Raw genomic sequence first — 13,059 nt, 5'->3', positions numbered from 1 at the left:
CCTTAGGGGCGCCTGGGTGGCTCAGCAGGTTAAGTGTCTGCCTTTGGGTCAGGTCATGATCTCAGGGTCCTGGGATCGAGCCCTACACATCGGGGCTTCCTGCTCAATGGGGAGCCCGCTTCTCCCTCTCCCTCTGTGGGCTTTCTCTTAAATAAATAAAATCTTTAAAAAGAGAATATCCTGCTTTAGGGTCACAGGGATACCAAATAACTTGGTCAGGATTTGAACCCAATTCTGTTCATTTCCAAGTCCCACATTCTTTTTCCTTCTTTAAGACAAAATCCATGAATGCAACACACTCACGTATTATTTGTAAAGCTGTATACTAAATTTATTATTTATACTTCAGCTCTTTCATTTTCAATTTTGCCCAGAGCTCCCCCCTCACACGGAATCTGGCTTTGTTCATCAGGTCGAGGTCGAGTAAGTCAGGCAGAAGTTAGAGTGATTTAACTTTTGTGCTCAGAAGGCTCTAGAATAGCTAGTTGTAAATTTCTTCCCATCCCTTTCCCCTCAGCCCTCTTTGGCAAGTAAAAGGATTGCAACCCGATCCTGCCTCTTGCGCTTTGATTCTCATTGCATTCTTTTTGGATTAAGAGTGTCCGGTTTCCTTGGGAGGGATAAAATATGGCCATCTAAGTGAGGGAAGTACAAGCCCCGCCAGTAAACTCCTTCGTGGGAGTTTTTATGGGATGTATTTTCACCTCATTGAGCTTTTTATTTCACTAGGATTCTTTCATCCACCCAAGCAGGTGAAGAAAATGGGAAAATGATGGCAGAGAAGAGATGAACTTTAGGAACTTGAAAAGGAAGAGTAAACCAAAAGAAGCTGTCCCCACATTGTTTACTTACAAGGTCTAACAAGTCAGCAGACTAGTAACAGAAGGGTAGAAATCTTCATGTCTGATTAGCAGTGTGCTTTTAAAATAGGTCGTTTATTAGGAGAACTGGCTGATTAATTAGCCACTCATTTTATCATTTGCTCAAGAATCACTATTCATTCATTCATTCATTCATTCATTCATTCAAAAGTTTGAGCATCCATATTAGAAGTCCTGTCTTTAACATGAGCAGAACCTGTATTTGACAGTTAATCAAAAACATTTTAAAAGAAGGCAATGATTTAAATAGATGTATTATTATTATTTTTTGTTTGTTTTTACTTAAACTTTATGTCTGCATACACATTCATCTGTCTTCTGCTATAAAGCATTTGTGTGTTGGTTGTCATGTTGCAAAAAAAAAATATGCTCAAGCCACGCCCATAAGGCATCAACTATTTTTCAGGTTCTAGTTTCTTTAAAGTGGATCAAGAGCTTAGAGATAATTTTGAAGCAACTTGATTTCAGACTTATACGGTTCTTTTAAAAAGATTTTATTTATTTGAGAGAGAGAGTGAGGAGGAGAGAGAGAAAGAGAAAAGGAGGAGGGGGAAGGGAGGGAGAGGCAAGACTCCCCACTGAGCAGGGAGCCCAACATGGGGCTCCATCCCAGGACCTCAGGATCACCACCTGAGCTGAGGTCAGATGCTTAATGGACTGAATCACCCAGGAGCCCCTGGACTTCTACAGTTTTTTCCCCCAGTATTTTATAGTTGTTTTGTCCATAATTAATTTAAGCAAAGAGTTCTTTTTAAAAAAAAAGATTTATTTACTCATGAGAGACACACAGAGAGAGGCAGAGACACAGGCAGAGGGAGAAGCTGGCTCCCTGCCAGGAGCCCGATGCAGGACTTGATCCTAGACCCTGGGATCAGACCCTGATCTAAAGGCAGACGCTCAACCACTGAGCCACCCAGGCATCCCTAACAAAGAATTAGGATACCAACCACCTTTATCAATGTTTTTCCCGAAGGATTCAATTTAACTTTCATAGAAACAGCAATTTTTTTTTTACTTGGATTGCACACTATTATAGATTATTTCACCAAATGACATGCATATTGTTAGCTGCCTTGGAGGGCTCATGCTTTCCAGTTACTGTTCAATGCTTGACCTGAATTCACTAATTAATCATTACAACCAGCCTTCAAAGCCAATAATATAATTATCCCCATTTCCCAGGGGAGATAATAACATGAACTGGTTTGAGAAAAATATACTGATGACTCCTCATCAGTAATGAGCCTCTACCTCAACAAATGGGTTCAGAAGTGTGTGATATAATAGCAGATAGCCTGCTAGCTGCAGCTCTCCAGGTTTGTGAGCGTCAGCCACTAGGTGTGGCCAAGCTAGGAGGAAGCCAGTTAATCTGAACTAAGAAAGTGCAGGTAAGAGGACTCCTACTGTAAGGGTGGGGAGGATGGGGTAATGGAAAGAACATGCATTTTGAGATCAAACCACTTTGAGTTTGACTAATAGTGCTGGCAAATAATAGTGCTAGCTACTTAGCTTCCAAAACCTCATTCCTCATCCATAAAATGGGAATAAATAATTTATTGGAATTTTTTCTTTTATTGATTTATTCAACAAGCTTTTCCTTTTTCCTTTGGTTTTAAGAAGCCTTTCCTAATTTCTCTCAGAAAATCTTTTTTTAAGGTTTCTCTTTCTCTTTTTTATTTTAGCTCCAGTATAGTTAACATATAGTTCTGTTACTTTCAGGTATACAACAGAGTGATTCAGCAGTTCTATACATGACTCGGTGGTCATCATGATAAGTATACTCTTAATCACCATCCTCCCTCCCCTCTCGTGACCATCAGTTTGTTGTCTTATTCTTGGTTTTATGTAGTTTTCTCATTCTGTAGTCTCTTTCTCTCCTTTTTTTTTTGTTGTTGTTGTTTCTCAAATTCCACATATGAGTGAAATCATATTATATTTATCTTTCTTTGACTGACTTATTTCAATTAGCATTATACTCTCTAGCTCTATCCATGCCATTGTGAATGGCAGGATTTCATTCCTTTTATGGCTTGGTAAAATTCCATTCTATATGTATGTGGATGTATATATCCACATCTATATATATATATAAATTCTTTATCCACTCATTTGTTGATGGACATTTGGTCTCCTGTCCATAGCTTGGCTATTGAACAGAATGCTGCAAGAAACAGGGATTCATAGATCTTTTTTGTTTTTTTTTTTAAATAAAACTGTATAAAACATTTAATTTATTGGTCTTTTGGGGGGTATTTGATGTATCTCCAGTGTATTACAACTGAGCCATTAATCTTGTTGCTTCATCAACATTAACTGGTTCATTTTCATGACACTGCTGAGGAATCAGCTGTTTCTGCAGAGGTTCAAGGGAAAGGCCTTTTGAGAAATTTGCAAGTTCCTTTTGTATATCTACAAAAGCTTTATTCACTGTTAACTTCTTCATCATTCACAATGTTTATCTTCTTAAGATTAGTGGTAACTGGTTTTGCTTTGTTTTTAGACTTAAAGTTTTTTTTGGCTGGCTATATGAAATACACTCCTGGACTTCTGTCCTCTTAGTTTGTTCTTGGCCATTGTCTTCAATACCCTCGTGCAGCAGCTCATGACCCAGGCGACGCCATCTACTTGCACAGGAGCTTCCGGCACATACTTCTTATTGAATTAGTGTTTTTGTATTCCTTGGGTAAATACCCAGTAGTGGAATTACAGGATCATATGGTAATTCTGTTTTTAATTTTTGAGGAAACTTCATACTGTCTGCCATAGTGTCTGCACCAGTTTGCACTCCCACTAACAGTGCATGAGGGTTCTTTTTTCTTCACATCCTCACCAACACTTGTTGTTTCTTGTGTTTTTTAATTTATCCATTCTGACAGGTATATATGATATCTCACTGTGGTTTTGATCTGCATTTTCCTGATGATGAATGATGTTGAACATCTTGTCATGTGTCTGTTGGCCACCTGGATGTCTTCTTTGGAAAAATGTCTGCTCATTTCTTCTGCCCATTTTTAATTGAACTATTTGTTTATTTTGGTGGTGAGTTATATAAGTTCTTTATATATTTTGAATACTAACACTTTATAAGGTTTGTCATTTGCAAATATTTTTTCCCATTTGGTAGGTTGCCTTTTAGTTTTATTGGCTGTTTCCTTCATTGTGGAGAAGCTTTTTATTTTGATGAAGTCCTAATCGTTTATTTTTGCTGTTGTTTCCCTTTCCTCAGGAGACATATTTAGAAAAATGTTAATATGGCTGATGTCAGAGACATTACTGCCTGTGCTCTCTTCTAGGATTTTTATGGTTTTAGGTCTCACATTTAGATCCTTAATCCATTCTGAGTTGATTTTTTGTGTAGGGTATGAGAAAGTGGTTCAGTTTCATTGTTTTGCATGTAGCTGTCTAGTTTTCCCAACACTATTCGTTGAAGACACTGTCTTTCCCGTTGCATATTCTTCCCTCCTTTGTAAAAGATTAATTGACCGTGGTTTTATTTGTTGATCTATGTGTCTATTTTTGTGCCAGTATCATACTGTTTTGATTACTATAGCTTTGTAATATATCCTGATATCTGGGATTGTGATAGCTCCAGTTTTGTTCTTTTTCAAGCTTGCTTTGGCTATTTGAGGTCTTTTGTGGTTCCATGCAAATTTCAGGATTGTTTGTTCTAGTTCTGTGAAAAATGCTTTTGGTATTTTATCAGGGATTGCATTGTATTTGTAGATTGCTTTATATAATATGGATATTTTAACAATATTTGTTCTTTTTTATTCATTGAGTGCCTTTCCATTTGTCTGTGTCATCTTCAGTTTCTTTTTTTTTTTTTTTAATTTATTTTTTATTGGTGTTCAATTTACTAACATACAGAATAACACCCAGTGCCCGTCACCCATTCACTCCCACCCCCCGCCCTCCTCCCCTTCTACCACCCCTAGTTCGTTTCCCAGAGTTAGCAGTCTTTACGTTCTGTCTCCCTTTCTGAAATTTCCCACACATTTCTTCTCCCTTCCCTTATATTCCCTTTCACTATTATTTATATTCCCCAAATGAATGAGAACATATAATGTTTGTCCTTCTCCGACTGACTTACTTCACTCAGCATAATACCCTCCAGTTCCATCCACGTTGAAGCAAATGGTGGGTATTTGTCATTTCTAATAGCTGAGTAATATTCCATTGTATACATTTTCATCAGTGTTTTATAGTTTCCAGAGTATAGGTCTTTCAACTCCTTGGTTAAGTTTATTCCTATGTATCTTATTATATTTGGTGCGATTGTAAATGGGATTGTTTTCTTAATTTCTCTCTCTGCTACTTCATTATTAATATATAGAAAAGCAACAGATTTCTGTATATTGATTTTGTATCTTGTGACCTTACTGAATTCATGTATCAGTTCTAGAAGTTTTTTGGTGGAGTCTTTAGGGTTTCCTATATATAGTATCATGTCATCTGCAAATAGTGAAAGTTTTACTCCTTCCTTACTGATTTAGATGCCTTTTCTTTCTTTTTTTGTTGTTTGATTTTTGTGGTTAGGACTTCCAATATTATGTTGAATAAAAGTGGTGAAAGTGGGCATCCTTGTCTTCTTGGCCTTAGGGAGAAAGCTCACCTTTTTTGCCATTGAGTATGATATTGGCTGTGAGTTTTACATATATGGCCCTTATTAGGTTGACGTATGTTCCTTCTAAACCTACTTTGTTGAGGGGTTTTATCATGAATGGGTATTTTACTTTGTCAAAAGCTTTTTCTACATCTTTTGAAGTGACCATATGGTTTTTTATCATTCTCTTGTTGATGTGATGTGTCATATTGATTGGCTCGTGAATATTGTTTCTTTTGCATCTCAGGAATAAATCCCACTTGATTGTGGTGAATGATTTTTAAAATTTATTGTTGGATTTGGTTTGCTAATATTTTGTTGAGGATTTTTCCATCTATGTTCATTAGACCTGTAGTTCTCTTTTTTTTGTAGTGTCTTTATCTGGTTTTCATAGTAGGGTAATGCTGGCCTCGGAAAATGAATTTGGAAGCTTTCCTTTCATTTCTATTTTTTTTGGAATAGTTAGAGAGAAATAGGTATTAACTATTCTTTTAATGTTTGGTAGGATTCACCTGTGAAGTAATTTGGTCCTGGACTTTGGTTTGTTGGGAATTTTTTGATTACTCATTCAATTTCATTATCAATTGCTGGTAATTGGTCTGTTTAAATTTCCTGTTTTTTCCTGATCCAGTTTTGGAAGGTTATATGTTTCTAGGAATTTCTTCTAGGTTGTCCAGTTTGTTGGCATATAATTTTTCACAATATGCTCTTACAATCCTTTGTATCTCCATGGTGTTGGTTGTTTTTTCCCCTCTCTTTCAACAAAGTATTTTTTTTTTCAACAAAGTTTTTTAAAGCTTCTTGTAAGGTGGCAGGTACTGAATAAGGTTTTGTTATTCAGTAAACAGAAGTTTCCCTACCTCCATAGAACATACATTTCTGTTATGGAGAATAACTATGAACAATCAAAAGTGCTAGGAGGGAAGACAGGGTAGAATGATAGAGACATGGAGCATATGAGGATTCATTTGTTCATTCATTCACTCATTCACCTATGTTGTCAAATAATATTTACTAAAGTCTTACTGTGGCCCAGGCATCATGCAGTGATGAGCAGGATAACATGGGCAATTAGACAAGACAACATAGCATCAGGGATTTAAAGATGAAGAGTCGATATTCTAATACCTCCTAGAATCTCAGTCTAGCTAGGAAAGTCACTGATTATATCCTACAGTATAATAAGTGCTCTTGTATCAAAGGAAATGCAAAAGTGATAGGAGTTCAGTGCAGGGAGAGATAGGTATATCTGGAAAAGAAACAAAATAATTGAGCATTTCATGTCAGACAAAAAAGCAGACTCTAATGGCCACATTAGATTTCACAGGTCTGCACAGCACAACTCCAGGAGGTACCTTTCAAGGAAGCTATAATATAAATGGTGGCCCCTCGAATGGTACAGTGTGCAACCTTCAAATCCATACCCTGAGGTCCTACCAGAAGCTTTGGAGGTAATGATTTTGCTTAATATTATTTTACATTGAATTATCAAAGGGAGGAATGATGACCAGAAACATGATCTCTTTGGAATTAAGGACCTCTGGGAGAGTAATTCTGGTCCATGAAAGTAGACGGCAAAGGAAAGGATTATAAATGGATCAGTAATTCTTATTGCAAAGGAAAGCATATGATGCCATGTAGGAGTGGATTCAGTCTTGAGGAGCCTCAAATTTATAAATATTTGGGGCATTCATTAAAAAAGAGAAAAGACAGAATTATTTATGAAATCAAATATTCATTTAGCATGAGAAGAAATACTGCAACAAATTACAGTTGTTCAGTTGGAGTGTACACTGTCAGTGACCTGGCCACATTTTCTTGGTACTCGCTATTCCAGCAAATGCCTCAGGTTCTTACTGCAAGCACCTGCAACCCCCTCCCAGGATCCGTGTTTGGGGTCATAGGGATGAAGTGTGGGGGAGTTAATGCCTCCAGGAGCCAGCTACCCTCAGATGATAGAAGATGAATATCTTGTTGGAGGATAAACACTTTGTTGGGTGAGATAACTCCAATATATTTTCTATACAGACTCCCAGAGAGCCTTACCCATGGTGGCAGCTTGTTTAATAACAACTTTTATCAGCTTGTTTTCCTTCTTTCCCACTTCCTCATTCCCCTGTGGGTACTTCCTGGTCAAATCCAGCTACATAATTTGAGAGGTATAGTGCAAATTGAAATTGCAGGGCGCCTTGTTGAAAAATTGTCACAGTTTCAAGTTGGTGATGGCAGTTAAACCAAGCAGAAGACCCTTTGGAATACAAGCCCTATGTGACCGCACAGGTTGTAGGACTAGAAAGCTGGTCCTGGTCCTTGGTACTGTCCCCTCCCAAATGAACTACTTGCACTTTCTTTGCCTTAGGATTTGCATCTGGAAACCCAAAGTATGACACAAAGACATTCCACAAATATCTGAGAAGTAAGACAACCAACTACATTTTTATTAATTAAATGCCTAACCCACCTTTAATATTTTCCTTAATTTTTGGCTACATACTTTTTTTTAAATTCCTTCTACATGGCAGTGGTTCTGTGATATTTTCTATAATGAGATTGAAAAGAAATTCTGTTTCCTATTTTTTTAAAGCTCCTGGTAGCTTAGAAAAGTTACAACTTTGTTGTCCACTATTAATACATAATGTCTTATAAGTTTCTGAAGTTCTTATCAAGTTTTGGAAAATCCTCATCAAGTCTTCTTTGTACATGAGCAATCAGATTTCAGGACACTTCTTATGCACTGGCTAATCTTCAAGCCTTTTTAAAAAAATTATTATTGCTGCTATAACAAACCTAGTGACTTAAAACCACACAAATTTATTATCTCATCATTTTTTTTAGGTCACAAGTCCAATACAGATATTACTGCAGTAAAATCAAGGTATTAGTAGGGCTGCATTCATTTCTGGAGACTCTAGGAGAGAATCCATTTCCTTGCCTTTCCTAGCTTCTAGAGGACACTCACATTCCTTGGGTGTGAGGTCTCGCCCTCTCAATATCTTTAAAGCCCAAAATGTTCTCTAGTCAGATTTCCCTCTGACCCACTCTTCCACCTCTTTTTTCCATTTTTAAAAATGCTTGTGAGTAGATTGGGTTCACCCAGATAATCCAGGATAATCTCTTCATCTCAAGGTCTGTGCCTTTAATCACATCTGCAAAGACCCTTTAGTAATACAACGTAACATATTTACATGTTTCAGGGATTGGATTAGGACTCCGGTATCTTTTGGAAGAAGGGAAGCTGTTATTCTGCCTACAGTAGGATGCTGCCTTTCCTTGGCAGAAGGGAAGAAGGGAAGCTGTTATTCTGCTTACAGTAGGATGCTGCCTTTCCTTGGCAGCATCATGAACAGATTTGTCCTCCATGTCTTCTCTAGTTGTGTATTACGACTTTTTTGTTGTCTTCATCAATGTCAGTTAAATTAGCAAGAAACTTAAATATATTTCCAATGTGTTCATGAGATTGACTCCTTTTCATTATTTGGACTATCAAATTATCTGAGAAACTACTCATTACTCTACTTAAAATGGTTTCTTTCTCAGTGAATTACTACTTTTGGTATGATCTGATTTTTTTTCTTGGTAACTTCTTCAGGTCAGGACAATTTCTATTGATTTTATTACTCTTCTATATTGCTTTCATTCCATTTAGAAAAATCTGTGCTTTCTCTCCATTATTTAATATATAACGATGACAAAGAAGTACTTTTAAATGTATTCGTGTAAGGAGTCTTCTTTCATTTCTGACTTAATTGATAGAAAATATATATTTTGCAAATTAAGCAACACATTCCCAATTTACCTTTCCCAGAGCTATTCTGCAAATGCTGCCTCAGTAATTGTATAGACATAAAAAAACATTTAAAAAAAGATAATGGGAAGGAAGAGTTTCCTAACTGGTTCCAGTTAAAATATCTTATTTTTGTCAATTTTACAAAAATGTATGACCATGTGAACACAGTGCTAGAGCTTCTGCCTGAGGTCTGGAAGGGACTTAAAGCTTAAGCTTCTTTAGTTTAATGTAAATATCTCTGTGGAGAACAATGGAAGGGAACCCAGTAGAGCCTGGAAGTGTCCAGAAACACTTGGCAGAGGAAAGTCTTGAAGGACAGATGAAATTTAGCCAAGTATAGAAAGAAAAGAAAGGTCTTCCAGGGCAATGGCCATGATTTAATTCAGCACAGAAATGTGAAAGGGGCAGGAAAATGCCTTTATTCACTGTGGGTGGTGGAGGAGGAGGAGAGGGGGAACAGGATTCAGCTCATGAGAGAGTGTGAAGAAGACCATGGGCTTTATTCTGAGGGCAGAGGAGCCCAACCAGAAGCAATAAACAGAGATGACAGAGGTTTGGGTCTGTGTTTTACAGTCACCTGGGTCCTGTCTTTTTTTTTAAGCAATATAATTTTTACTTGAATTAAAATTATATGCAGGAAAAAAAAAAACAAAAGCCCAATGTTTTACAAAACTATTGTAACTTACTTTTTTTTTAAGCAAAGACTAAGGTGAAATTTACTTGGTGGTTCTCTTAGCTTAATGAATATGAGTCATAGTAGTCAAAGTTATATCCTACTCAATTTTTACCTTAAATATCACTTTTCCTAAACACTGGGGCTAATTTGATTCTCCTTTCTGGACATCTCACACTTTCTTGTCTTGAAGAGAATTGGATGAGGGAACATGAGTGACTGCCTTAATCTTTTTTTTTTTTTTTTTCCCAACAAATTCATAGCCACTATCTCTCTAGACCAGAGCTACCCAACTGAACTTTCTATGATAATAGAAATGTACTGTACCTGCATTGTCCAATATGGCAGCAACAGCACCCTGTGGTTATTCAGCGTCTGAAATGTCACAAGTGTAACTGCCTAAATTTTTAATTTTATTTGATTTTAATGAAAAAAATTAAGTCATGCACATGGCTGATGGCTATCAAATGGAACAGCATAGCTCTTGATCCTTAGAGAAAGCCTCAAAGAAAGTAGGATAGACAGTCTGGCTAAAGCTTAATGAAAAGTTTCTATTTTCAAGGACCCATTCTATGCATTGAGGAAGACTTTAAGTAGTATAAGACACAGATAGATCTCTATTTAATGGAACTTGTGATCAAGACAAGGCTTAGTGTCATTAAGAGGGATGAGTGTGTACTAATGAAATATTCAGAATTTATATATATATAAAAGAGAAAATGATAAGGATGGTTATTCGTGGCAACACTGGTTGTAAACAACATAATGTGCAAATGTACAAGATTGATTAAGTGCAAATGTACAAGACTGATTAAGAAAATGTATCCAGCCAATGGACTAGCCTCCAACTATGCATGGAATAAAATAAATAATGTGAAAGTATATTTATTTTAATACAAAATTGTTTATGATATAGTATCTAGTGGGTAAGTATATTATAAAATGGTTATAAAATTTTTAATCAAAATATGCTTAGAAAAGATCTGGAGGTAAATGCATAAAATACATATACCCAGGGTGATTATCTGGTAAGGTAATTGCTTTATTTTTGTCTCCCTTCTTTTTTCTCCTTATCAATATTATCACGTATTTTTCTGTAATCAGTATATTGCTATTATAATCAGAAAAATAAGGGGCATCTGGGTGGCTAAGTTGGTTAAGTGTCTTTCTTGATTTCAGCTTAGGTCTTGATCTCAGGGTTGTGAGGTCAATCCCCATATCGGGCTTCACACTAGGCATGGAGTCTACTTAAAAAAAAAAAAAGAAAACAATAAAAATAACTTATTTTAAAATTCTCATAGGAGTAATATAGATAGCAAGACAGATTGTAGTTCGGAGAGAAAGTTCTGTGACAGGTGAGTGATAGGGTAGGCAGGGAAGCTTTCTCCCCAAAGATGAGTCTTGAAAGGAAAGGAGGGGGTGGCAGCAAAAGAAGGGAACACACATTTCCTGAGCACTTAACCTGTGCTGAGTGTTTATGTGTTCCCTCTTTTAATCCTCACCATAACCAGATACAGTAGATACCATCATCCCCCATTTTACAGATGGGGAAATAGAGGCTCTAAGTTAAATGACCCTGTAGGTACAATCAGAAATCTTGAAGACAGAGGACTGGGGATTTGAGCCTTGGCTTCAGTGACTACTAGCTGTTTCACAATGTGCTGGCCTCTAATTTGTTGACTTGTGGAATATCTGTGCAGTGACTAGACTAGGAGCTCCATGTGGGAAAGGGTTGTGTGTGATTAGTGCAGTACTGTAACTATAGCCTTTAATGAATCTGGCACACAACAGGCTCTCAATTAGTGCTAACTGAATAAAGATATATCAGAGATCATTAATCTCTGTACCTCCAAGAGAGTTGGTAGCAACTCAAATGAGATAATTGGTCTGAGAGGACTGTACCCATCCCAGGAGTTTTGATTTCTGGAGACTTTCTTTTATTGGATTTTTCAAGTCAGATGACATTTTTTGGAGCTGATGATACTCCTGAAAAAGGAAACTTAATATAGAAATACTTGGAATGTAGCAGGAAAATATTAAACATTTATTTGGCCCCAAACTAGGTTCTGAAGAGACCTTTTTGATTCTTAATGGGAACATCAGAGCTTATTAAAGTATATTTTTCAAAATGTTTCTGAATCATCTCTTATTTCAATCAAACTATAAGTTGAGATATGGGATGTGAAATCTATGTATTATTAATTGCACAATTCACTTATCAGCCTCTAACACAGATATTAGGAAATTTTTTTTTTTAAATTTCTGTGGTCAAGTTAAAGTAGACTGGTTGTCTCCTTGTAGAACAAGGGGAGGGTGAAAGGACAATTGAATACATCCTGGGTTCCCCAGGGTGCTGTTTATATCAAATTGCTAATCACATTTTGAAAATTATTTTAATTTTTTCTCTGATGTTGTGGCAAGACCATCATCATCTTTGTGTCAGGTGGACTTTGTTTGAACCTGACCTGCATGACTTTGGACAAGCTTCTTGCCTGCCATCAGCCTCTATTTCTCTTGTTTGTAACATAGAAACAATGATGCTTGACTTTACAAGACTGTTAGGAGAGGTTAAATGAAATCATGTGTATAGCTTTCCTGACAGAGTGCTTGGGGTCTGTGGGGTTTAAATGAGATAATGAAAGGCTCTTAGTTGGGTGTAAGGTAATGATGATTCAGGTTATCAGCAGTACTAATTAGGAATGATGTCGCCGGGCAGCCCCAGTGGCTCAGCGGTTTAGCGCTGCCTTCAGCCCAGGGCATGATCCTGGAGACTGGGGATCGAGTCCCACGTTGGGCTCCCTGCATGGAGCCTGCTTCTCCCTCTGCCTCTCTCTCTCTCTATCTCTCTGTCTCTAATAAATAGATAAATAAATAAAATCTTAAAAAAAAGGAATGATGTTGCCAAATGGATAGTGAGATTAGCAGCACTATTCAGAATGTTTCTGTTTTTGTTGCAGCAAATTAGTCAAATCCTGTTCAGCACAAAATATTGTGAAAACACGAACTGCAAGTTTTATAGATCTTTTGGTACTCTCAAATGAGGTTTCTTTATAAAACATTGGTTGAAAATTTGTTGAAGATTTGTTATAACACAAGAGCATAACACATGGAACCA

The 13,059-nt window shown here is 36.8% G+C and overlaps 1 pseudogene; it reads right to left on the bottom strand.

The window, feature by feature from the left end:
• Positions 1-3,092: 3,092 nt before the first annotated feature.
• On the bottom strand, positions 3,093-3,455 carry LOC100682648 (annotated as a pseudogene).
• Between the last annotated feature and the right edge of the window lie 9,604 nt (positions 3,456-13,059).

Source organism: Canis lupus, chromosome 13 (genome assembly GCF_011100685.1).
Source record: "Canis lupus familiaris isolate Mischka breed German Shepherd chromosome 13, alternate assembly UU_Cfam_GSD_1.0, whole genome shotgun sequence".
NCBI lineage: Eukaryota > Metazoa > Chordata > Mammalia > Carnivora > Canidae > Canis > Canis lupus.
The sequence above is the reverse complement of the archived record's forward strand: the minus strand, read 5'-3'. Positions and strand labels throughout refer to the sequence as shown.